Source organism: Dipodomys spectabilis, unplaced genomic scaffold (assembly GCF_019054845.1).
Source record: "Dipodomys spectabilis isolate Male_0828 unplaced genomic scaffold, ASM1905484v1 ptg000213l, whole genome shotgun sequence".
NCBI lineage: Eukaryota > Metazoa > Chordata > Mammalia > Rodentia > Heteromyidae > Dipodomys > Dipodomys spectabilis.
Genome location: NW_024870890.1, coordinates 1,193,443 through 1,215,968, shown reverse-complemented (window position 1 = coordinate 1,215,968; position 22,526 = coordinate 1,193,443). Strand labels below are relative to the sequence as shown.

Genomic DNA, 22,526 nt, shown 5'->3' with positions numbered 1-22,526 from the left:
GGTCAGCGACCACTCTACGTCTTGTAATTCAGGCTATTGCAAGTTGAGACACTTTCCAGTCTGCAGACATTTACTCAAAAACTTAATAAAAACAGAATGCACAGGGGCTGGGAAGGTGGCTCAGTGGTAGAGCACTTGCCTTGCATGCATGAGACCTTGGGTTTGATTCCTCAGCACCACATAAGCAGAAAAAGCTGGAAGTGGCGCTGTGGCTCAAGTGGTAGAGCACTCGCCTTGGGCTGAAGAGCTGAGGGACAGCACCCAGGCCCAGAGTTAAGGCCCTACAACCAACAAAAAAACAACAACAAATTAAAAAAAGAATGCCCAGTACCAAACACTTTAACATAGCATGCTGATCTCAGAGGAACATGAACATTCAACATTAAGATCCTACTACTACTACAAAAATTGTATGCCAAAAATTTCATTACTAAATTCATATTTTTTCTAACTTTAGCTAACAAAGAATGAAGTTGAAATTAATTAAAAATATAAAATTCTAAGTAAAAATAAATGGAAATATTAGAATTTTAATTTAAAGTATACTCCAATTGTGACTTCATTTCTACAGTATCTAAAATTACAAGAACAAAAAAGAAAGAAAATAGGGCTGTTATTTTACCATTAAACAGAAATTAATATAAACTTCGGCCATTGTTATTCTTTGGTTAGTCCTTTTATCTTAAAAAAAATAAAAAAGTGCTGGATGACTACTGGATGACTGAATTTTGATGGGATTTGAAAAAAAATTCAGACCCGTCTCCTAATTTGAAAGCAAAAAAAAAAAAAAAAAACAACCTCTGAGGATAAGATTTGAGCCTAAATTAAACAGATCAATAGTTTACTTTAATTAAATTTGCTAAACAATTTCATTTAGCACTCCAGAGACTTGAGCTTCATCCACAGAGTAGTTATCTCAAAAATTTTGGTCTAGTTTAAGTCTAATATCTGTCTATCCACCTTATCAGATCTAAAGTGCTTTGTAGAATTTAGAAAAAATCTATTTGTCACAAACCCACTGCTGAAAGAATACATGGCAAGTCAATACAGATTTCACTGCTTTAAAATTAATCTGCTGTATACACTCTGCAGATATGTAGCTTACTTTCTAATGTAAATGTGCCCTATTGGCAAGTCTCAGGCTGAGTCAATATCCTGGTCAAACCTCATTCCTAAATTTGACATGAATTCTGAAGCTTCTATTCCTGTGGTCACAGCTCGAGGAACTCAGTACCCTTCAGGTCATGTGCTCAGAACCTCTTGATTCCTGCCGAGATCAGGAAATGCACTGTGGCACCTGACTGTGCGGCGGTGGCACAAATCCAGGTGAGGCTGGCACCACTCACCCCGGCGTAGGGAGCCCAGGCCACAGGAAGCCCGCAGGAGGGGGAAGGGGCCAGGTACACTCCAAGCCCACAGCAAAGAAGGTGGTCCACCTCCAGAGCATGTACTTACTCATTAGACAACTTACTTTATAATGAACTAATTAAAAATATAACCAACTATTCTCATATTTCATTATATATTACCAATATTTTGACAAATTATTTTATAATGAACTAATTAATAATATAACAAATTATGTTTATATTTTATTATATATTACAAATATTTTATATGATAAATTATAATAAATTATTTTATAATGAACTAACTAAATACTGTATCTCATTTATTATTGAATTGGACTTGGTTTAACTGGGAAAGTATTCTTTTCTCTTCCAAAGTCAAGGTGAATGGTATTTTTGTATTGCAGCTATATTCTGTCAGTTTTGTAGATCTACCATGTAGTAGAAATGACAGATACCGGTGGCTCACCGCTGTCATCCTAGTTACTCATGAGGCTGAGATCTGAGGATCGCAGTTCAAAGCCAGTGCAGGCAGAAAAGTCCATGAGACTCTTATGTCCAATAAATTACCCAGGAGAACCTGGAAGTGGTGCTGTGGCTTAAGTGATAGAGCGCTAGCCTTGAGCACAAAGAGGCTCATAAACAGTGCCCAAGCCCTGAGTTCAAGCCCAGGACCTGCAAAGAAAAAGAAGGAAATGACAGACACCTGATAAAAACAAAGTTCAAAATTAAATTTTATGATTGAAGTTTTTTGTTTTTTGTTTTTGTTGACCATGGGGCTTGACTCTGGGCCTGAGCACTGTCTCTCAGCTCAAAGCGAGCACTCTACCACTTGAGCCACAGCGCCACTTCCAATTTTCTGAGTGGTTTATTGGAGATAAGAGTCTCAAGGACGTTCCTGCCCGGGCTGGCTTTGAACCACGATCCTCAGATCTCAGCCTCCTGAGTAGCTAGGATTACAGGCGTGAGTCACTGACGCCCGGCAGTTATTTCATTTTTTATTGTCAAAGTGATGTACAGAGGGGTTTCAGTTACGTAAGTAAGGTAATAAGTACATTTCTTGTCAAACTTGTTACCTCTTCCCTCACTTTTCTCCTACTCCGCCCCCAAGTTGTAGAGATCATGTCCAGCATACTGTCTGTTCCCTTCTTGTCTTTGTCTCGCCATTCTGTTGTTCCCCCTTCCCTTCCCTAATTCAGATAAGCTTGTATAAAATACCAGTGTACCAAAATCAAATACGGTAACAACAGAGGATAAACCACAGGAGCAAGAACACAAAAGAAACAAGAAATCACATAGTACATTTAAAACAACAACAAAGACACACCTCTTTGTCCATGTCTTGTGGTTTTTGTTTTTTCTTTTTCCTGTCATGTCTGACTAACCTGGGGATACTAATTCATGTCCTAGGGTGGAAGTCATCAGTGGTCCCTATATTAGAATACATAGCAGTGTGTGGATGTATTAACGCTGCAAGAATATTTTATATATATTCAAAACTAGCAATATTTCAGTGAAAATGTTTTCCTTGAAGGAAAAGTATTGAATACAATCCTGTTCACTGGGGCTTAAAACTTCTAACATGTATGTAAGAAAAGTAGTAACCTCAGTGGTATGACAAGTTGTGAAAACTGAAATACAAAACGGAGCCTTTCTAGTGTAAGAAAGAGTAAGGTAAGTTTCACACCTGAGTTCTCTCACCCCGTGTCTTCTATTCTAACCACATTTTGATCTTTGATATCAAGGCACCGAGGTTCAAGTTATATAGATCATTTTCTTCCACACATTTGACTTTGCTTTCATTCCATGGGAGAGGAAGATTTCACCCAGCGGCTCACGGGGGCGTGAGGCCTGTCCAACCCGCCAAGCCTGACCACGGTGGAGGGCCCGTCAAGCTCAAATCTCACGTCTTCTTGGACTTTATTCACCAATGACATAAAATGAAAATGCAGCACCGGCTATTCGTTGAACAGCCGTTAGGCAGTGTGATGGTTTCTTTCAGTGGTAGAGGACATGAAGTCTGCAGCAGGCTGTAGTGGAAAACAGGCCTCACAATTCCCATGCCACTGAAGACGATTATACTTGGTTTGACACAAAGCTGCCCAGTCACGGGAGTCATTTTCACTCTCCATCCTGGCTTCCTATAAGTAGTGTCTGTGTATCAACCGTACGCTAATGCCAATGACCACTGTTTCCTCAATAGAGAATGATCAAGGCTAGGATTTTGCTTAGAGTTAAACTTCTGCAGCACAATATGAAAGCATTCCCTAGGCAAGGTGAGATGGTTCTCAATCTGACAACTGCTGTTGTTACTAAATTTGCCCTGAGGTAAAGTGACATCCGTATCAGAAGGCCTGTCGGATGCCTGTCTGTGATTGCATAAAGCCCTCGTGGTCTGCTCTCCCAGGACTAGCAGTGAACGTGTGATAGAAAACCCGGAAGCTGTACTGAACCTGACTGACCTCCTTGAAGGCCCAGTGTTCTTCAGTGAGTCCTTCCCTTGTGCACTGTGCTTATACAACAGGTCCAGAACAAAGGGAGGCCACTGAGGAACTAAAACTTTAATATCAAGCATGTGGAAGCTTGTGCTATTGTTTTACCTCTAGCGGCCTGGCTCTACTCATGCTCTCATGGCTTACCTCTAGCGGCCTGGCTCTACTCAGGGCTCTCGTGTGCACATGACTTTTATGTCTTATATCACAGGAATTTGAGTTACAGTGTACATGCAAAGCTAAAGAACTGAAGGCAATAAAGAACTGTGCGTGTTGGGAGAGTGTGACACTCTGGTGGTTGAATAGCTCTGGTAGAAAGGGCCGGGGGCAGCTCCTACGTTGAGGAATCCCACACATGTGAGGCCTCTTGCGGAGCCTGTCTAGAGAGAGACTGCAGTCAGCATTCCAGGTTTGCCTTCTCGTACTAGAGAGAAGTTGACTTGCTAGGAGAGATTGACAGGGGTGCCTTCAGGGTAGAATGGCGTAGAGCAGAAGAGAACACCATGGAACAAAACCGTGGAACAAAACCATGGAACAAAACCATGGAACAAAACTATGGTTATCTTACTTGTTTTGAAGCAAAAGGAAAAACAAAACTTCATGTGGGATGGGTGGGTGGACAGTAATGTAGATGACTTAGAAGATACATTTCTGTTTTCTCTTTGTACATCTGGTGTTTTAAAAGAACTAATTTGGGGAACATGAGTTGTGTGGTATGTTTGTTGAATGAGACAAGAAATTGTGTAATGTAATTCAAAAGTTTTTCTGAAAAGAACTCAAAGTTGCAGAACATGGAAGTACAGTATTACCCAAGGCCTGACCTGTGAAGGCTCTTAGGGTAGAGATACGTTAAAGCCCACTGCAGACACTACGGCCTCCTGGTCCTTTGTCTCCACAGAGCTGAGGGGCCGCCTCGCCCTCCGCCCCTCCTCCCGAGTGCAGGAGGCCCGCTGGGTCCTGTGCAGTGCACCACTATCAGATGGGCCCTCAATGAACACGCCCCATAGACACAGGCCTGCTGCTTGCTATCACCATGCTAACATGGTCACTTTGGGTGTGTTTCAGAATGGATGAGGGTAAGGAGAGCCTTACCTGTAAGTGTTAGTAATAATTTTATGTTGATATAGCAGCTTTAAAATGCTTTCAGGTATGAGTTCTTCAAAAAATGAAAGAGAAAGAGGCTGAAGTCGCTCCGTGCTAGACTGGCATGCACACAGCCTCAAAATCAATCCCTGTTTCAAACCAAAAGTGTGGAAATTCCTGCGAGGGCAGAGTAAGTTCTGAGTTCTGCAGCTAACAAGTAAAACCCAGGTCCACTGTCCACATAGAGCAATTGCTGTTCATACCACACAAATATGGGTCATAGAATGCAGTTCTAGTAGTGATGCCTAGCTAGAGCTGCCAGCCTGCATCCGGTATGTTCTAAAACCACAGCTGTCAGGATCCCGCTTGCATTGACTAAGTTCCTAAGTTTGGAGGGTAGAAGCTTGTACTTTTTCAACTCTACAGGTGAACCTGACATGTACTGTGCATAACAACCCCTAGAGCAAAGTGTCTGTGGAACATGTCTGTCTGTTAATATTGCAGTCTGAAGAGGTCACCCGGGCCGGAGCCTGGTGAGAGGCCATCACAGAAGAAAGGTTTGAGGGGCGGCAGATATGGAAGAAGGTAAGCCAAACACAACATAAACATAAAACCTGGCCTGTGCCTTAGCTTTCTGTGTTACAGAGTTCTAACTGGGTTAGTTCTAATCTATTGCATCTGTTGGTCTGGGATAAAAGGGAACATTTACCCTCTAAATGCCTGGAAAAGGTTGATTATTTTCTAACATTTCTGCAACAGAACAACATGAAAATCAGATTTAAAGTGTTGCTTAGGCTTGTTTATTTTTATAAATTGATACCATCCATAATAAAGGAATTCGATCACAGGTAATAAATACCATTTAAACTACAGACTAATAAAGGGCAGGATTCATGTTCTCCTTAGAAAATTATATTGATAGATAGCATATACATATAATAAATATGTATGTATGTATACATAGATACATATATATGAGAGACATTTAAGTTTACTTGCTTTATTGTACTTCGCTTGTGAGGCAAATTGCTATGGCTGTTCAGCTGTGAAGGTGTGGGATTGTCTTTTTTGTTATTGGTGGTGGTCGTGGGCCTTGAACTCTGGGCCTGGGCGCTGCTCCTGAGCTCTTCAGCTCAAGGCGAGCTCTCTACCACTTGAGTCACAGCACCACTTCCAGTTTTCTGGTGGTTAATTGGAGATGAGAGTCTCATGAACTTTCCTGCCTGGGCCGGCTTTGAACTGCAATCCTCAGATCTCAACCACCTAAATAGCTAGGATTATAGGCGTGAGCCACTGGCACCCAGCAGATTGCCCCTTTTATTTGTTATGTAACTTGTAAATACAGCTACCAAAGACTTCCCTAACAATTACCTTTTAAGAGTAAGCTTTTAGGCTACCTCTTTCCCAGAAAAAGACAAAAGAAGAAAGGACAAAGAAGAAAAATAGTGGTAAGCATGTCAGCATCGGGAATTCTTCCGTGTGTATGCCCTGGACAACTGGTCAACCCTCTTCCTAACCCAGGCTCTACTGGAGACAGCAAAACCACCCATATCTGTGGCCAGCAGGGGGCCACTCACGGCTCCCCGATCTTCCCCAGTCTCTGCCTGCTGAGCCCACATTTTTATGGGGAAAGTCTGTCTAGTCACTGTTTGGTTAGCAGAGCTTAAAAGACACAGCAAAAGAAAATAGAAAAAGAATCATTGTCTGTCTCTGTGCTGTGTCTCCCTGCACCAGCGATCGCTGTCTCTGTGCTGTGTCTCCCTGCACCAGCGATCGCTGTCTGTCTCTGTGCTGTGTCTCCCTGCACCAGCGATCGCTGTCTGTCTCTGTGCTGTGTCTCCCTGCACCAGCGATCGCTGTCTGTCTCTGTGCTGTGTCTCCCTGCACCAGCGATCACTGTCTCTGTGCTGTGTCTCCCTGCACCAGCGATCACTGTCTCTGTGCTGTGTCTCCCTGCACCAGCGATCGCTGTCTGTCTCTGTGCTGTGTCTCCCTGCACCAGCGATCGCTGTCTCTGTGCTGTGTCTCCCTGCACCAGCGTCCTCCTCTTTTGTTCTGGCACACAGAATGTTGAGCGGTGTCTGTCTTTACCTGGTGGGGTCGCACAGTGCACTGGAAATGGTTGTGCAGGGACACACGTGAAAAGCAGCAACCACAGTGGGAAAGTGGTGGTGACTGGGAAGGAAGCCTGGCCTCCCGCTGCCGCTGGCGGTGGTCAGGCGCTGTGAGGCATGCGGAAAGCTCACTCACGGGGCAGCTTAGGGAAGGCCTTGCTCATTTGGCTAACGTGGACGACGTGGGTGAGACCCCGGGATGGCTCTGGGCAAGAAGCTCCTGTCAGAATACAGGCGGCCGTGAGCTCCGCCGCGGCTTTGCTGATGAGCCCGGGCCGCCCTCTCCCGCTGCTGTTGGATGGTTACAAGGATCTCACACAGGATGATTCACTGAGGCCGGTGACTGCATTCTCACAGACAACTGGAATCGCAAAGAACCCCAAAACTCCCACGTTGTGAAACCACAGAGTTGTAGTAAGCATGTTGGCTGCCGAGGAAGCTGGCGTGCTGGGCCGGAGGGGCTGGGCTCTCCCCCCGGTGCGGGCGTCTACACGCCTCGGGGGGGCGTCACGGATCAGCCCCCACCCGATTGCCTCCATCTGAAAATGAACGTCATTGGGCAGTTTTTATAAGCAGTAACTGCGTAGGCGCGTAACCCAAACAGCTTAGTTTATACAGGGCCCCATAAGACACTAAAGTAAAACGAGCATCTTTATTAGGGGCCATTCGGGCGTGGATCCCGCCAGCTGCGGTGAGCGGCTCCTCTCTCCCCGGGGCTCCAGCCACTGCCCTGAGGTCGCGCCGTGGGCCTGCTGTCGATGGTCTACTGATGGTCTGTTGATAGCATAGAAATTGGCAAATGATACAAGCCAGGATCTCTTTCATTTTGAGGGAGCCAGTGATCCAGACTGCCAGCGACCACTGGGCTACGTGCATTTTAGAGAACCCAGTATAAATACATGTCTCTATAATTAGGAATTTTGCTCAGAGTAAATATTCAAGAGAGAGCCTAAGAGAGGTCGCATTGTGTCAGACAGCCTGGCTGCCAATTTTACTAGCCGCTGTCTTCATCCTTAGGCTGGGAAGAGAATAATCGCTGTTCCATGGGTGTTCTGATCATGAATGAGCCGTGTGTGCCTGGCACAGGCAGGTCCCGAAGGTGGACGCTGGCATCAGCAGGAGATGGGATGGCACAGCTTTGTAGTCTTCCTCTGAAAGATGGCCTGATTTCATTGCCACTTTCCTTGTTGAGCGTCATCCTTTAGACGCCGTGCCCTGCCTCCACAGGTTTGGTAAAGACATGTTCTCTGGAACACGTCACGTCCCTTTGGAAAGCGTAGAACGCTGTGTAAATAGAGGCGCAGTGAAGTTAAAGGCGTCGTTTCCAGGTTCAGTTACACGGTGTCCTCGAGCGCAGATTCTCCTCCCCACAGTCACGGCTCCTGCAGAAGCAAGCACAGCACCTCCTGCAGTAGCATCTGCCAGAACACAGGCCGCCCCGGGTGCAGAGACTCAAACAAACAAACCTCATGCCCCAGCCCCAGAGGCAGCTCCGTGGTCAGCAGGTGAGGGGACGGCTGTGTGGTCAGCAGGTGGGGGGACGGCTCTGTGGTCAGCAGGTGGGGGGACGGCTGTGTGGCCAGCAGGTGGGGGGACAGCTCTGTGGTCAGCAGGTGGGGGGACAGCTCTGTGGTCAGCAGGTGGGGGGGACAGCTCCATGGTCAGCAGGTGGGGGGACGGCTGTGTGGTCAGCAGGTGGGGGGACAGCTCTGTGGTCAGCAGGTGGGGGGACGGCTCCATGGTCAGCAGGTGGGGGGACGGCTGTGTGGTCAGCAGGTGGGGGGACAGCTCTGTGGTCAGCAGGTGGGGGGACGGCTCCGTGGTCAGCAGGTGGGGGGACGGCTGTGTGGTCAGCAGGTGGGGGGACGGCTCTGTGGTCAGCAGGTGGGGGGACAGCTCTGTGGTCAGCAGGTGGGGGGACGGCTCCATGGTCAGCAGGTGGGGGGACGGCTGTGTGGTCAGCAGGTGGGGGGACAGCTCTGTGGTCAGCAGGTGGGGGGACAGCTCCGTGGTCAGCAGGTGGGGGGACAGCTCCGTGGTCAGCAGGTGGGGGGGACAGCTCCGTGGTCAGCAGGAGGGGGGACGGCTCCGTGGTCAGCAGGAGGGGGGACGGCTCCGTGGTCAGCAGGTGGGGGGACGGCTCCGTGGTCAGCAGGTGGGGGGACGGCTCCGTGGTCAGCAGGTGGGGGGACGGCTCCGTGGTCAGCAGGTGGGGGGACGGCTCCGTGGTCAGCAGGTGGGGGGACGGCTCCGTGGTCAGCAGGTGGGGGGGACGGCTCCGTGGTCAGCAGGTGGGGGGACGGCTCCGTGGTCAGCAGGCGGGGGGACAGCTCCGTGGTCAGCAGGCAGAGGGAACGGCTCTGTGGTCAGCAGGCAGAGGGGACAGCTCTGTGGTCAGCAGGTGGGGGGACGACTCCGTGGTCAGCAGGAAGGGGGACGGCTCCGTGGTCAGCAGGTGGGGGGACAGCTCCGTGGTCAGCAGGTGGGGGGATGGCTCCGTGGTCAGCAGGCCGGGGGGACGGCTGTGTGGTCAGCAGGTGGGGGGGACGGCTCCATGGTCAGCAGGCAGAGGGGACAGCTCCGTGGTCAGCAGGTGGGGGGGACAGCTCCGTGGTCAGCAGGTGGGGGGACAGCTCTGTGGTCAGCAGGTGGGGGGACGGCTCCGTGGTCAGCAGGCCGGGGGGACGGCTCCGTGGTCAGCAGGTGGGGGGACGGCTCCGTGGTCAGCAGGTGGGGGGGACGGCTCTGTGGTCAGCAGGTGGGGGGGACAGCTCTGTGGTCAGCAGGTGGGGGGACGGCTCCGTGGTCAGCAGGTGGGGGGGACGGCTCTGTGGTCAGCAGGCAGAGGGGATGGCTCCGTGGTCAGCAGGTGGGGGGACGGCTCTGTGGTCAGCAGGCAGAGGGGATGGCTCCGTGGTCAGCAGGCTGGGGGGACAGCTCTGTGGTCAGCAAGCCGGGGGGACGGCTCTGTGTCACCACACTCCGTGGTCCCAGGCTCAGTGAAGACCGAGAGCAAGTGTCCTGCAGCCTCCTTGTTCCACAGCTCTGTCCCTCTGCTCCGCCCCTGCCCCCCCCCCCCCAGAGTCAGAGTGGTTTTCTTATTCCAGTCATATTGGTGTCGGAAGACACGGAACCCTCACACAGGGCTGTGGCCCGCTGACGCCCTCCCCCTGCAACCCCCCCCATGGCCCCGCTGAGCCTGGCACGGGCTGACCTACCAGCAGCGGTCCATCCAACCTTAGTGTGTCCCGAGTCCTGAAGATGGCCAGGCCTGCCTCATGTGTGGCCTGACCAGCTGGAGCACGATTCACAGACCACTGTCCCAAGTTCTGTTTTGCTTTCCAGGGGACATGCCTGGCACGGGGCAGTGGTCTCAAGCCGGAAGCCATTTTATAGGCACATCCTTAGCTCCAGAGGGCCAGGCAAGCAGGTACATCCCATTTTGAACCTGCGCATGAGTTACTGCTGAATGACTGCAAGCCTTTCCCCGAAAAGACCTTTCCGTGTTCTTCTGTGGTGTTATGGATTCTCCGCCATGTGCCATGGTCCCAGGAGGATTTTCTGGTGTCGACTTCCTCTCCTGCGAGAGGGCTGGGCTGCCGTAGCCTTGCTTTGTGGATCTCCAACGCCTGACATCTCAAGCACCGCGTTCCCACTGGAACCTTCCCACTGGAGTGGACACTCCCTGCCCCGGGACCGGCACTGCGCCGAATGACACCCTGAAAGATCAGACCAGTTCTCCCAAGGAAGCTTTTCACCTCTTCCTTCTTCCAGTCCTGGGAATGTTTCACTGATGCACTGGGCACTTACAAACGATGTCATTTCTCTCGTATCTGCTACACGGCATTAATCCAGAAGTGGACAGGCACACGGAGCAAGCTGGGGTGGTGGCCCCCGTCTCCATCAGGAGATGCATCCTCTCCTGTCTGTCTTCCCGAATCCACGCTTGTGTTTTCTGTGTCCATCTAAATGTGTCCTCTCACCTCCCCATCCGTTAAGAAAATTCCGCATCTCGGCTCACTGCCTGTAGAAAGGATGAGCTCTGCCGCGCTCGGTTGAGCCATTCACAATGGCTCTCGCACGCCAGCCCACCGCCGTCTGCGCCACTCACTCCTCCGGCATCTGCTTATTCTGCCCAATTAGAGCCAGAGCGTTGCGGCCAGAGCTGCTCTTCCATCTCCCAGCACAGGAGGGAAACTAAATGTCTTCTACAGTTCACTAGCATCTGTGCTGCTGGGTCCAGCCGCTAGCAAAAGGAATGACGTGTGTGCTCCGGTTCCCTTTCCACCGTGTGGGACTGCCTTCATCCTGGAGGGAATTCCTGTTCCTGTTCACACCGTGTGGGACTGCCTTCATCCTGGAGGGAATTCCTGTTCACACCATGTGGGACTGCCTTCATCCCAGAGGGAATTCCTGTTCACACCGTGTGGGACTGCCTTCATCCCAGAGGGAATTCCTGTTCACACCGTGTGGGACTGCCTTCATCCCGGAGGGAATTCCTGTTCACACCGTGTGGGACTGCCTTCATCCCGGAGGGAATTCCTGTTCACACCGTGTGGGACTGCCTTCATCCCGGAGTGAATTCCTGTTCACACCGTGTGGGACTGCCTTCATCCCGGAGGGAATTCCTGTTCACACCGTGTGGGACTGCCTTCATCCCGGAGGGAATTCCTGTTCACACCGTGTGGGACTGCCTTCATCCCGGAGTGAATTCCTGTTCACACCGTGTGGGACTGCCTTCATCCCAGAGGGAATTCCTGTTCACACCGTGTGGGACTGCCTTCATCCCGGAGGGAATTCCTGTTCACACCGTGTGGGACTGCCTTCATCCTGGAGGGAATTCCTGTTCACACTGTGTGGGACTGTCTTCATCCTGGAGGGAATTCCTGTTCCCACCTTCCCACCGTGTGGGACTGCCTTCATCCTGGAGGGAATTCCTGTTCCTGTTCCCACCGTGTGGGACTGCCTTCATCCTGGAGGGAATTCCTGTTCACACTGTGTGGGACTGTCTTCATCCTGGAGGGAATTCCTGTTCCCACCTTCCCACCGTGTGGGACTGCCTTCATCCTGGAGGGAATTCCTGTTCCTCTTCACACCGTGTGGGACTGCCTTCATCCTGGAGGGAATTCCTGTTCCTGTTCACACCGTGTGGGACTGCCTTCATCCTGGAGGGAATTCCTGTTCACACTGTGTGGGACTGTCTTCATCCTGGAGGGAATTCCTGTTCACACTGTGTGGGACTGTCTTCATCCTGGAGGGAATTCCTGTTCCCTTCACATCGTGTGGGACTGTCTTCATCCTGGAGGGAATTCCTGTTCCTGTTCACACCGTGTAGGACTGTCTTCATCCTGGAGGGAATTCCTGTTCCTGTTCACACCGTGTAGGACTGCCTTCATCCTGGAGGGAATTCCTGTTCCTGTTCACACCGTGTAGGACTGCCTTCATCCTGGAGGGAATTCCTGTTCCCACCGTTGGGACTGCCTTCATCCTGGAGGGAATTCCTGTTCACACTGTGTGGGACTGTCTTCATCCTGGAGGGAATTCCTGTTCCCTTCACACCGTGTGGGACTGCCTTCATCCTGGAGGGGATTCCTGTTCTCTTCACACCTTGTGGGACTGTCTTCATCCTGGAGGGAAGTCCTGTTCCCTTCACACCGTGTGGGACTGTCTTCATCCCGGAGGGAATTCCTGTTCCTGTTCACACCGTGTGGGACTGTCTTCATCCCGGAGGGAATTCCTGTTCCCACCGTGTGGGACTGCCTTCATCCTGGAGGGAATTCCTGTTCCCTTCCCACCGTGTGGGACTGTCTTCATCCCGGAGGGAATTCCTGTTCCCACCATGTGGGACTGTCTTCATCCCGGAGGGAATTCCTGTTCCTGTTCACACCGTCTGGGACTGCCTTCATCCTGGAGGGAATTCCTGTTCACACCGTGTGGGACTGCCTTCATCCCGGAGGGAATTCCTGTTCCCTTCCCACCGTGTGGGACTGTCTTCATCCCGGAGGGAATTCCTGTTCCCACCATGTGGGACTGTCTTCATCCCGGAGGGAATTCCTGTTCCTGTTCACACCGTGTGGGACTGCCTTCATCCTGGAGGGAATTCCTGTTCACACCGTGTGGGACTGCCTTCATCCCAGAGGGAATTCCTGTTCACACCATGTGGGACTGTCTTCATCCTGGAGGGAATTCCTGTTCACACCGTGTGGGACTGCCTTCATCCCGGAGGGAATTCCTGTTCACACCATGTGGGACTCTCTTCATCCTGGAAGGAATTCCTGTTCCCACCGTGTGGGACTGTCTTCATCCCGGAGGGAATTCCTGTTCACACCGTGTGGGACTGTCTTCATCCTGGAAGGAATTCCTGTTCCTGTTCCCACCGTGTGGGACTTTCTTCATCCTGGAGGGAATTCCTGTTCCCACCGTGTGGGACTGTCTTCATCCCGGAGGGAATTCCTGTTCACACCGTGTGGGACTGCCTTCATCCTGGAGGGAATTCCTGTTCCCACCGTGTGGGACTGTCTTCATCCTGGAGGGAATTCCTGTTCCTGTTCACACCATGTGGGACTGTCTTCATCCTGGAGGGAATTCCTGTTCCTACCGTGTGGGACTGTCTTCATCCCGGAGGGAATTCCTGTTCCTGTTCACACTGTGTGGGACTGCCTTCATCCTGGAGGGAATTCCTGTTCACACTGTGTGGGACTGCCTTCATCCTGGAGGGAATTCCTGTTCCCTTCACACTGTGTGGGACTGTCTTCATCCTGGAGGGAATTCCTGTTCACACTGTGTGGGACTGCCTTCATCCTGGAGGGAATTCCTGTTCACACCGTGTGGGACTGCCTTCATCCCGGAGGGAATTCCTGTTCCCACCGTGTGGGACTGCCTTCATCCCGGAGGGAATTCCTGTTCCCACCGTGTGGGACTGCCTTCATCCTGGAGAGAATTCCTGTTCCTCTTCACACCATGTGGGACTGCCTTCATCCTGGAGGGAATTCCTGTTCCTACCGTGTGGGACTGCCTTCATCCTGGAGGGAATTCCTGTTCCTGTTCCCACCGTGTAGGACTGCCTTCATCCTGGAGGGAATTCCTGTTCCTGTTCACACCGTGTGGGACTGCCTTCATCCTGGAGGGAATTCCTGTTCCTACCGTGTGGGACTGCCTTCATCCTGGAGGGAATTCTGTGGGAGGGCTGGACAGCGCAGAGCCCTGTGCACTTGGCTTCACAGCATCACCGGGGTCTTTGTGAGGATGTGTGCACACACATGTGTGAATATGTGTCACTGGCCGCATGTATGTGGAGTACATGTGATGTGCGAGATTGTTTCCTCCTTCCCCACAGGTTTTCTTTGCTTCAGGCGTTCCTGCTAACAGCAAGCACTCAACGTTTGTTGAATGAATTGCTAGTACATGTGTGAATCCATGGAAGCACTTCCCACTCAGATCCTAACTTTCACTGGCAGGAAGTGTGGAAACTGGACAGCATGCAGATCCCCGGTGGCAGCCGCCAGCCTCGGCCCTCCCAAGCAGGTGCCCCATTGGTCTTCTCTCCTCACATCTTCTCTCCTGAGCCTTATTTCTCTGCCAGTAGAATCCTCCTGCCATGTACGTACGCTGTTCTCCTTCATCATAAAGTCTGACGGCAAAGAAAGATTTGAGCATGATCGCCACAGGCGGTTCTCTGAGCGAGACTGCTGGCCTCCAGCCCCGGCCCCTGCTGGCCGTGAGCCTGGCTGTGGGCAGTGGTGCCGCCTTGCCTTTCTCCTGCCCCTGGGCTGTGGGTGGGGATCGCAGGAGCAGCAGGTGGTCGAGCTGCTGCTTTCCGGTAGAAGTGAGCTGGAGCACACCTGAGACCCACAGAACCCCACCAAGCGTGTGGGATTAGTGTCAGTGCTCACCAGCGAGAGCCGATTTCGCGTGCAGTTGTTTTTGTGGCCATATTAGCACAGATTTGCTGGTAATGGACTAAATTCCCACCAGAACTGAGCAGGGAAAACCAACGAAGGTTAAACACTAATCACAAGGAGTAAAAATAAGTATAGCCATAACTGCATTCAAAATGTAAAAGGTCCAAATTCTGCCATCATAGAAAGCGTTCCTTGGCCTGACTTTGGGGCCTGGTGCAGACGGTGAGCGGCTTCCTTAGCAAGGGTTACTCCACGTTGCGTGCCACAAGGCCGGAGCCTGGCCCCGGCGCCCAGACCCCCTGACCTGGCGCTCAGCTGCCGCACAGAGTCGGATGGGGCTCAGCGGGCGGAAAACAGGTTATTTTCAATGGAGAAAACTATGCTTGTTTAGCTTATGTGTTCTTTTCCTCCAGTGGGCTTTTGACCTCGTGTCCCAGCCCACATCACAGAGATAAACCCAGAGGCTCTTTGGCTTCACGTGAGATCTGCCCCGTGTCACGGGTGATGTGTGGCGCCCTGAAATTCTCCTGACGACCACCAGCAGCTGCTCTTGCCCAGATTTCCTCCTCAGTGAGTCAAGTCCAGCCCCGCTGGTTCTCCGTGTCCCTCCCCCTCCACGCCTGGTCCTTCCTTCCATGCCTCTCCTCGGACAGACTCCCACGCGGGAGAGCGCCCCAAACCACCCTCTGCAGAGCAGCCATTCACACCTCTGTGGCCACCACCGCCCCGCCGGCCCATCTCTCTTCTTGACTAGATTTCAGACACCTCTCAAACAGGGGAGGAAGCTCGGGGCCAACACCCTGCCCTGGAGATGTCTGTCTGGAAGCAGTAAGCGGAGACGGCATTCAGCCCCGAGAGCCAGCAGTGCTTCTCGGGAGGGTAGAGCGGTCCAGCCGCGACTCTGAAGTGAAGAAGGTAGAGATTTGCTGGCGGGGAAGATACTGAAGGAACCGCAGGGCTACTCCTCGTGCCTTTTCTGCCATTTGAGCCACCCACACACTAGCTTCTTCCAGACAGAATCCAGTCCCCTCCTCCTGCATCCAGGCTCCCTACCGGGGCTGGGCTCTGCACGCCGGGCTTTCATTATTTCTAGCACAATCTGTGTTGTTCTCTCCAGGCAGGAACCTGCCATACTTCATTATCCAATCTCTTGTGGGCCCCGGCTCCGAACCCCAAGATTCCACACCACACCTGGCACAGGACAGTGCACAGACACCAGGACCAGTAGAGAGAGGTGAATCTGATTGTGGATTTGAATTTCCTTGCATTAAAAGCACACATGGAAACCTGCTTGTACACTTAAATTATGCTAATAATTTCAGTACTACTACTATGTTGGAGACCTGAAACCTGCCTGAGAATGTTCTGGCCTTTTTCAAACACCTGATTAAGCCATGACAAATAGCCGTTCTTGGAAATTCCAAGGTGTACATTTAGATTACTTCCTAAAACAGGCTGGGCCGGTCAATTACCGAAACTGGTGGACCAAAAAGACCCTGCCCTGACTTCACCGTAAAGAAATTTCCGTCCACCCCTCCCTTCCATACAGTACTTCCCATTCTTTCCTTATAAAAACCTAAGTTTCTTTGCCAATAAATGAGACCTTGACGCGACTCAGACTGACTCTGTCTTTCTTTATGCGCTTGGTCTCGATCCTCTCTCGCCCCCCTTGGTTCTTTTAGGAGGTGCCCTCTCGGATCCCCCACCAAATTACCTGGCCTGCTGGACGGGTCAAGTGGCGCCTACTACATGGATGGATGGGAACGTGACAGGCTGACTGGCATGGCTGTAGAATGGGTGTTGGTACGCTGCGTGATGAGGGCTTCTTTACCCCTGCTTATCGGTCTCAGGTTAGATTCTACACTTACCCTAAAGAGCAGCACGGGATATTGGATCAGGGGCTGTTGAACCACAGACTTGATGATGTCGTGATATAAAAACATTTCAAACGGCTAGAAACTCGGTGACTTCCGTAAAAATCCCAGGATGGCACACACTGAGAATTCGTTTAACGTGTTTTAGTATTACTGTTTTAATTGGTTTTCCTTCTTTGAAGAAACTTAGATCTAGCTAAAATCTGAACCAAAGTTACTTCTTTGCTTTTCTGCTCTTAAGTAGAATTCTGGTTTTGTGTGTAATGTCATTGGTGTTATTTGTGGATTTTCATTTAGAGCAGCAAGGCTGGTCCAAGCACATTATTTGTTGTCTTTATTTCCTACTAAGAAACAAAAAATAATAGTAGAGATTATTAATTCCTTTGCCTCTATCATGGTATTTGATGACTAAGGCAGAATGAAATTTCATAAAGACTGAGCAAATGGAGTGCGCATGGATTCTGGAGACTAATTTAATCATATAAATTTATATCTGTATAATGTCTCTAGACACATGAATACACCTGCCTTCTTAAAGTTTAATAAAGACATCTTGATTTTTTAATCACTTAAATAACTAATAATGGAACAGAAATCACTGCTATGGCAAAGAGGCAAAGTCATGGCTGACAAATATTAGAATTCTGTTTGGGGTTATATAACACTATATTGTTGTAGTTGTAGGTAATTACACATTAACTTATGTACCGTCTAGGATCTATGGGCTTCTTATGTAAATACATATGAAAATTCTGACTGAGTTGGGCCCTCATTTGACATGTAAAATTATAAACTAGGTGAAAATGCACACACCCCCTTGGGCTATAGTTCATGCTGAGCACATTTTCACAGTGACTACTACTGACGGCACTGTTGACAATCACTCTTCAGTGACATGATTTTATCTAGAGTCAGACAAGTTAAGGCCTTAAACATGACAGATTCCACATTTAAATGTATACCACATGCCAGCTGTGCGCGCTTTCCACTTGCTCTCTCCTCGTGTAACAACGTGGACACAGCAGAGCCCCAAAGCCAATGTCATTCTCTGGCTGTGTGGCACGGGAGGGAGCCCCTGACGGGGAGAGGGTGCTCCGAGTGCCAAGGACAGAGAAAGCATTTCCACAACTTCATCCAGAAATCAGACTGCTCAGAGGAATAGTGGACAAACCAATAACGTATCGAAGCATCTCCCCATTTCCTGGAATTGCCAGAGTACCTTTTCCTCTTCCTTTGTTTTTCTTAATGCTGAGAGTGAACCCAGAGCCGCACTGTGTTACACACTCTCTGCCAGCCCCAAATGCTATTCTTCTGTGGCACACACAGCAAAATGTCTGTAAAAATGTTAGTTTCTTCTTAAACAAATGGTCCTCTAGAGGTGAAAAGGACTTCATCTGTTTGTCCTTGAACTCACAAAAAACAACAGAGAAGGAAGGCATTTGTCATTCTTCAGAGGGACAGACACACTGTGCACTATTGCTTTGCAGCCATTTGACAACTCCTCTGTGCCTGGGGTCCTCGGGTCTGGGCGTGAGATGTCTTGACGCGTCTGGAGCCTGGGAGCCTGCTCAGTACCTGTGGGAAACACTCACGTAGCACAGCTGAACCCCAGAGCACGGGCCACCCTGTAGCCACGCGAGGTTTCTAGCTGGGCTGCAGCAGGCGCCAGGATTGCAGCTCAGGGCAGCAGAGGCCTGGCTATGAGCACCTGGCCCGGGATTCATCCTTGCGACCATCTGATGAATCTGTGTTAGTCTTCCTCTGTTTTATGAGCCAAGAAACCAGTGCCCATAGAGACTGAAAATCTGCCATACTTACACAACCTGTAAATGCAAACTCAAAAATGATACCAGAAAGTAACAAGCAGAAAATGGATTGCAGAGTGTGAGGGTGCGTCTGGTTACCACGGCAGCACGGTCCCTGCCCAGCCGTCGCAGTGCCCTTACACCGGGCAGGCGGCGAGTTCTGTAGACACACACACACGGCTCGGTGCGTGGCCCAGGCCATGAGCACCAGCCACTGCAGAGACAGGATGGAGGCCCCGGTGGTGTGAGGCCAGCCCACACAGAAATGTAGTCAGAGCTAGGTGAGGTGGCGGTGCTTCGCAGTGACCCCAGACACACCGGGGTGTCGGAGGAGCGCTGCAGGCTGGGACTGGCATAGCCAAAAATGTGAGGCTCTGAAGCCAAAGGGCTGAGGGTAGGGCTCGCGTAGAAAAGTGCCTGCGGGCCAGCGTGAGACCCTCACTCTCAGTGCCGCAGAATGGGGGAGAGAAGGGGAAAGGGCCGGGGAGAGAAAGGAGCCAGAGAAAAGGAAGATACTTTGTTTTTGTTTTTGGCCGGTTGTGGGTCTTGAACTCGGCCTGAGCACCGTCCCTCAGCTCTTCAGCTCAAGGCGAGCACTCTACCACGTGAGCCACAGCACCACTAGAAGATACTTAACATTATACATCCATGTGCAGATGTCCCCGGTTCAATCGAAGATGTCCCTGTATAGTTCGCTCAAATCGGAATCCTAACAACTTCCACACATCATTTTTGGTCTCCTGTCTGTAACACGGTTCTGATGATCGTGTATGAGCAACAGTCCTGTCATCCTCCTTCCTTGATATTTATTTGTTAGAAAATCAGTGTTTTTCGTATGTTATGAGATTGTTGTGCTATTCCCTACTTCTAACGCAAAACCGTAACTCATCTAATATTTATTCCGTTTCTCCCTCCCCACTGACAATCTGAGGAGAAATGAGAAAACAAATGAATATACGTAATGAAAAGTGATGGTGGTGTAAGTACCCCAGGGTAGGCATTTGGGTTTGGGGTGACTTGAAAGATAAGGAGTCTTTTCTGGAAACATGGCAGATGAGATGGTGAGCAGTCCAAGATGAAATTGTGTTGGAAGAGAGCAAGAGGAGGAAGTTCGTGTTGATAGAAGGGGGGCGGGGGGGGAGGGGACAGGAGCCTGGGAGAGGGGAACATGAGAGGGACTGAGTCCCGAGGGACGGAGCAGAGTGATTCCTGTAGACAGCCTTGAAGATGGGAGGCGGGTTGGCCGCAGGCGGCACCTGGGCAGGCTGGACACAACAAACCCACACATGCCCTTCACCATTCCATACACTGTATAAACACAGAGATTGTATTAGTAAGCAGAAGGCATCTACTCATTTCACAGGAGAACTTAAACACGGCTTGTGTATTCCAGTCACAATCATTTTCAAATACTTATAGCAGACTGGCAAGATAATTGAATGTTTTGTTACCCAACAGCTAGATACCCCATTTAGAGAAAGCAAACAAATTGGAGCAGATTTAACCAACACCCACCATGCAGCAGCTGAGAGACCCTCACTGTAACTCAGAATGGGAAAGCAAGCAACACCTCTGACTGGAGAGAGGGGCTGGGAGGTGGCTCAGGGTAGAGCGCTTGCCTTGCATGCCTGAGGCCCTGGGTTGATTCCTCAGCGCCACATCAGCAGAAAAAAGCAGGAACTGGCACTGTGGCTCAAGTGGTAGAGCACTCACCCAGAGCTGAAGAGCTGAGGGACAGCGCCCAGGCCCAGAGTGAAGCCCCATGACCGACCAAAACATAAAAAAAGAATGATAAGCTGAAAACCTCCATCTCTACTTTCCGTGGAGTTTATTATATGTGTGCTTGGCTGCTTATCAATTGTGAGTAGTTATTGACCCATAAGTTTCTCTTCACCAAATCAGTGCCAATTGACTTTCATGATTAAAAGATGTTCAAAATAGTGGGAAAATGAATGAACTAATTCCAATTCTAGTGATCAGGAATTCTAGTGAAACTCACTAGATACGATGTTGGAAATGAACTACACAGCTTGGGGGAGGGAGGTCGGGAGGGAACACATGGGAGGGCTGACGCGGTTGGAAGGAAATGCACTCAGTACTGACTGACATAACTGTAACCCCTCCCGTCGCCTTTATGATAAAAAAAAACCTGCAGATGACAACCAGGCTATCAAAGTTATCAAAAAATACACGCTGAATTCAGTGTGGCTTTCCCGGTGTTTTCTTCTTGGATGCCTGTTCTTCAATAAATGGTAGACAGAATGTTTTGTATTCTAAAGATTTACGATGTTTCCAAGGCCGTCATAGGCCGATTTTGTGCCGGGCAATGGAGAGAAGGCAATTGCACTTAGGGTGTGGACAGAGTCCCAGTAGCTTGGTTTCTAGACCAGGTGATAGAACAGGTGTTGTAGAAGCAGAGCTGCAGGCCAGCGGGGCAGTCAGTGCTACCGCACGGCCGCATCCGACTCCACGGTGGGCTCATCTCATCCTCGTGACTGCAGTGTCCACCAAGAGTGGAGCGCAACACCTGCAGCCTGAACCAGGGCAGGTGCCCGGCCTGTGTGTGTCCGGGCAATGAGCCAGCTGCCGGGTGCGGAGCCGAGGGAGTGGACAGGGGTGGTGGTGGCACGGCTCACAGAGGAGAGCGAGCGAGCCGGCTGACCCCAGCATGAGGAGGCCGAGATGACACACCACGCAACTCAGGAGCCGCAGTGGCACGTAAAAAAGGGCAGTAACATCTGGGAGGCCTTCTCATCTAAAAGGATGGTTTGGGTTTGTCCTTTTCACTTTGTAGACACCATTTGAGCATCTAAGTGAAATGAAGATGTGAAAGTGCCATTTCTGGACGGAAAAATTGAGCCACCCATGAGACCCAGTGAAGATGGTGCTGAGTGCAGGACTTGACCCGGCGACCCTGGAGAGCATCGGTGGAGGTCGAGAAGCAGCTCCAGAGCCTGTGCCAGGCGACACCCTGCGATGCTGCTGCTGCTGCTGCTGCTGCCACCAGGCAACGCCCTGCGATGCTGCTGCTGCTGCTGCCAGACGACACGCTGCAATGCTGCTGCTGCTGCTGCCAGGCGCGATGCCCTGTGATTCTGCTACTGCCAGGTGACACCCTGTGATGCTGCTGATGCTGCTGCCAGGCGATGCCCTGCGATGCTGCTGCTGCCGCTGCCAGACAACGCCCTGCGATGCTGCCACTGCCAGGCAACGCCCTGCAATGCTGCCGCTGGTACCAGGTGACACCCTGCGATGCTGCTGCTGCTGCCAGGCGCGATGCCCTGCGATGCTGCCGCTGCTGCCAGGTACAATGCCCTGCGATGCTGTTGCTGCTGCTGCTGCTGCTGCCAGGCAACGCCCTGCGATGCTGCTGCTGCTGCTGCTACCAGGCGACACCCTGCGATGCTGCTGCTGCCAGGCCTGTGATGCTGCCGCTGCTGCTGCCAGGTGATGCCCTGTGATGCTGCTGCTGCCAGGCGATGCCCTGTGATGCTGCCACTGCTGCCTGGCACGATGCCCTGCAATGCTGCTGCTGCTGCTGCCAGGTGCGATGCCCTGTGATGCTGCCGCTGCTGCCAGGCAACACCCTACGATGCTGATGCTGCTACTGCCAGGCGACGCCCTGCGATGCTGCCGCTGCTGCCTGGCACGATGCCCTGCGATGCCGCTGCTGCTGCCAGGCGACACCCTGCGACGCTGCTGCTGCTGCCAGGCAACGTCCTGCGATGCTGCTGCTGCTGCTGCTGCCAGGCGATGCCCTGCGATGCTGCTGCTGCTGCTGCTGCTGCTGCCAGGCGACGCCCTGCGATGCTGCCGCTGCTGCCAGGCGACGCCCTGCGATGCTGCTGCTGCTGCCAGGTGACACCCTGCGATGCTGCTGCTGCTGCCAGGCGACACCCTGCGATGCT

The 22,526-nt window shown here is 51.2% G+C and overlaps 1 protein-coding gene across 1 annotated transcript in view; it reads left to right on the top strand.

Moving 5' to 3' along the window:
* The window catches only part of Khdrbs2 (KH RNA binding domain containing, signal transduction associated 2), a 281,691-nt gene extending 260,208 nt beyond the window's left edge, over window positions 1–21,483 (top strand). Inside the window, exons 11-12 of the transcript XR_006150186.1 lie at window positions 5,429–5,509; window positions 21,413–21,483. The gene's annotated coding sequence lies outside the window, so the exon portion shown is untranslated. The remainder of the gene's footprint in view (window positions 1–5,428; window positions 5,510–21,412) is intronic.
* Window positions 21,484–22,526: the final 1,043 nt, after the last annotated feature.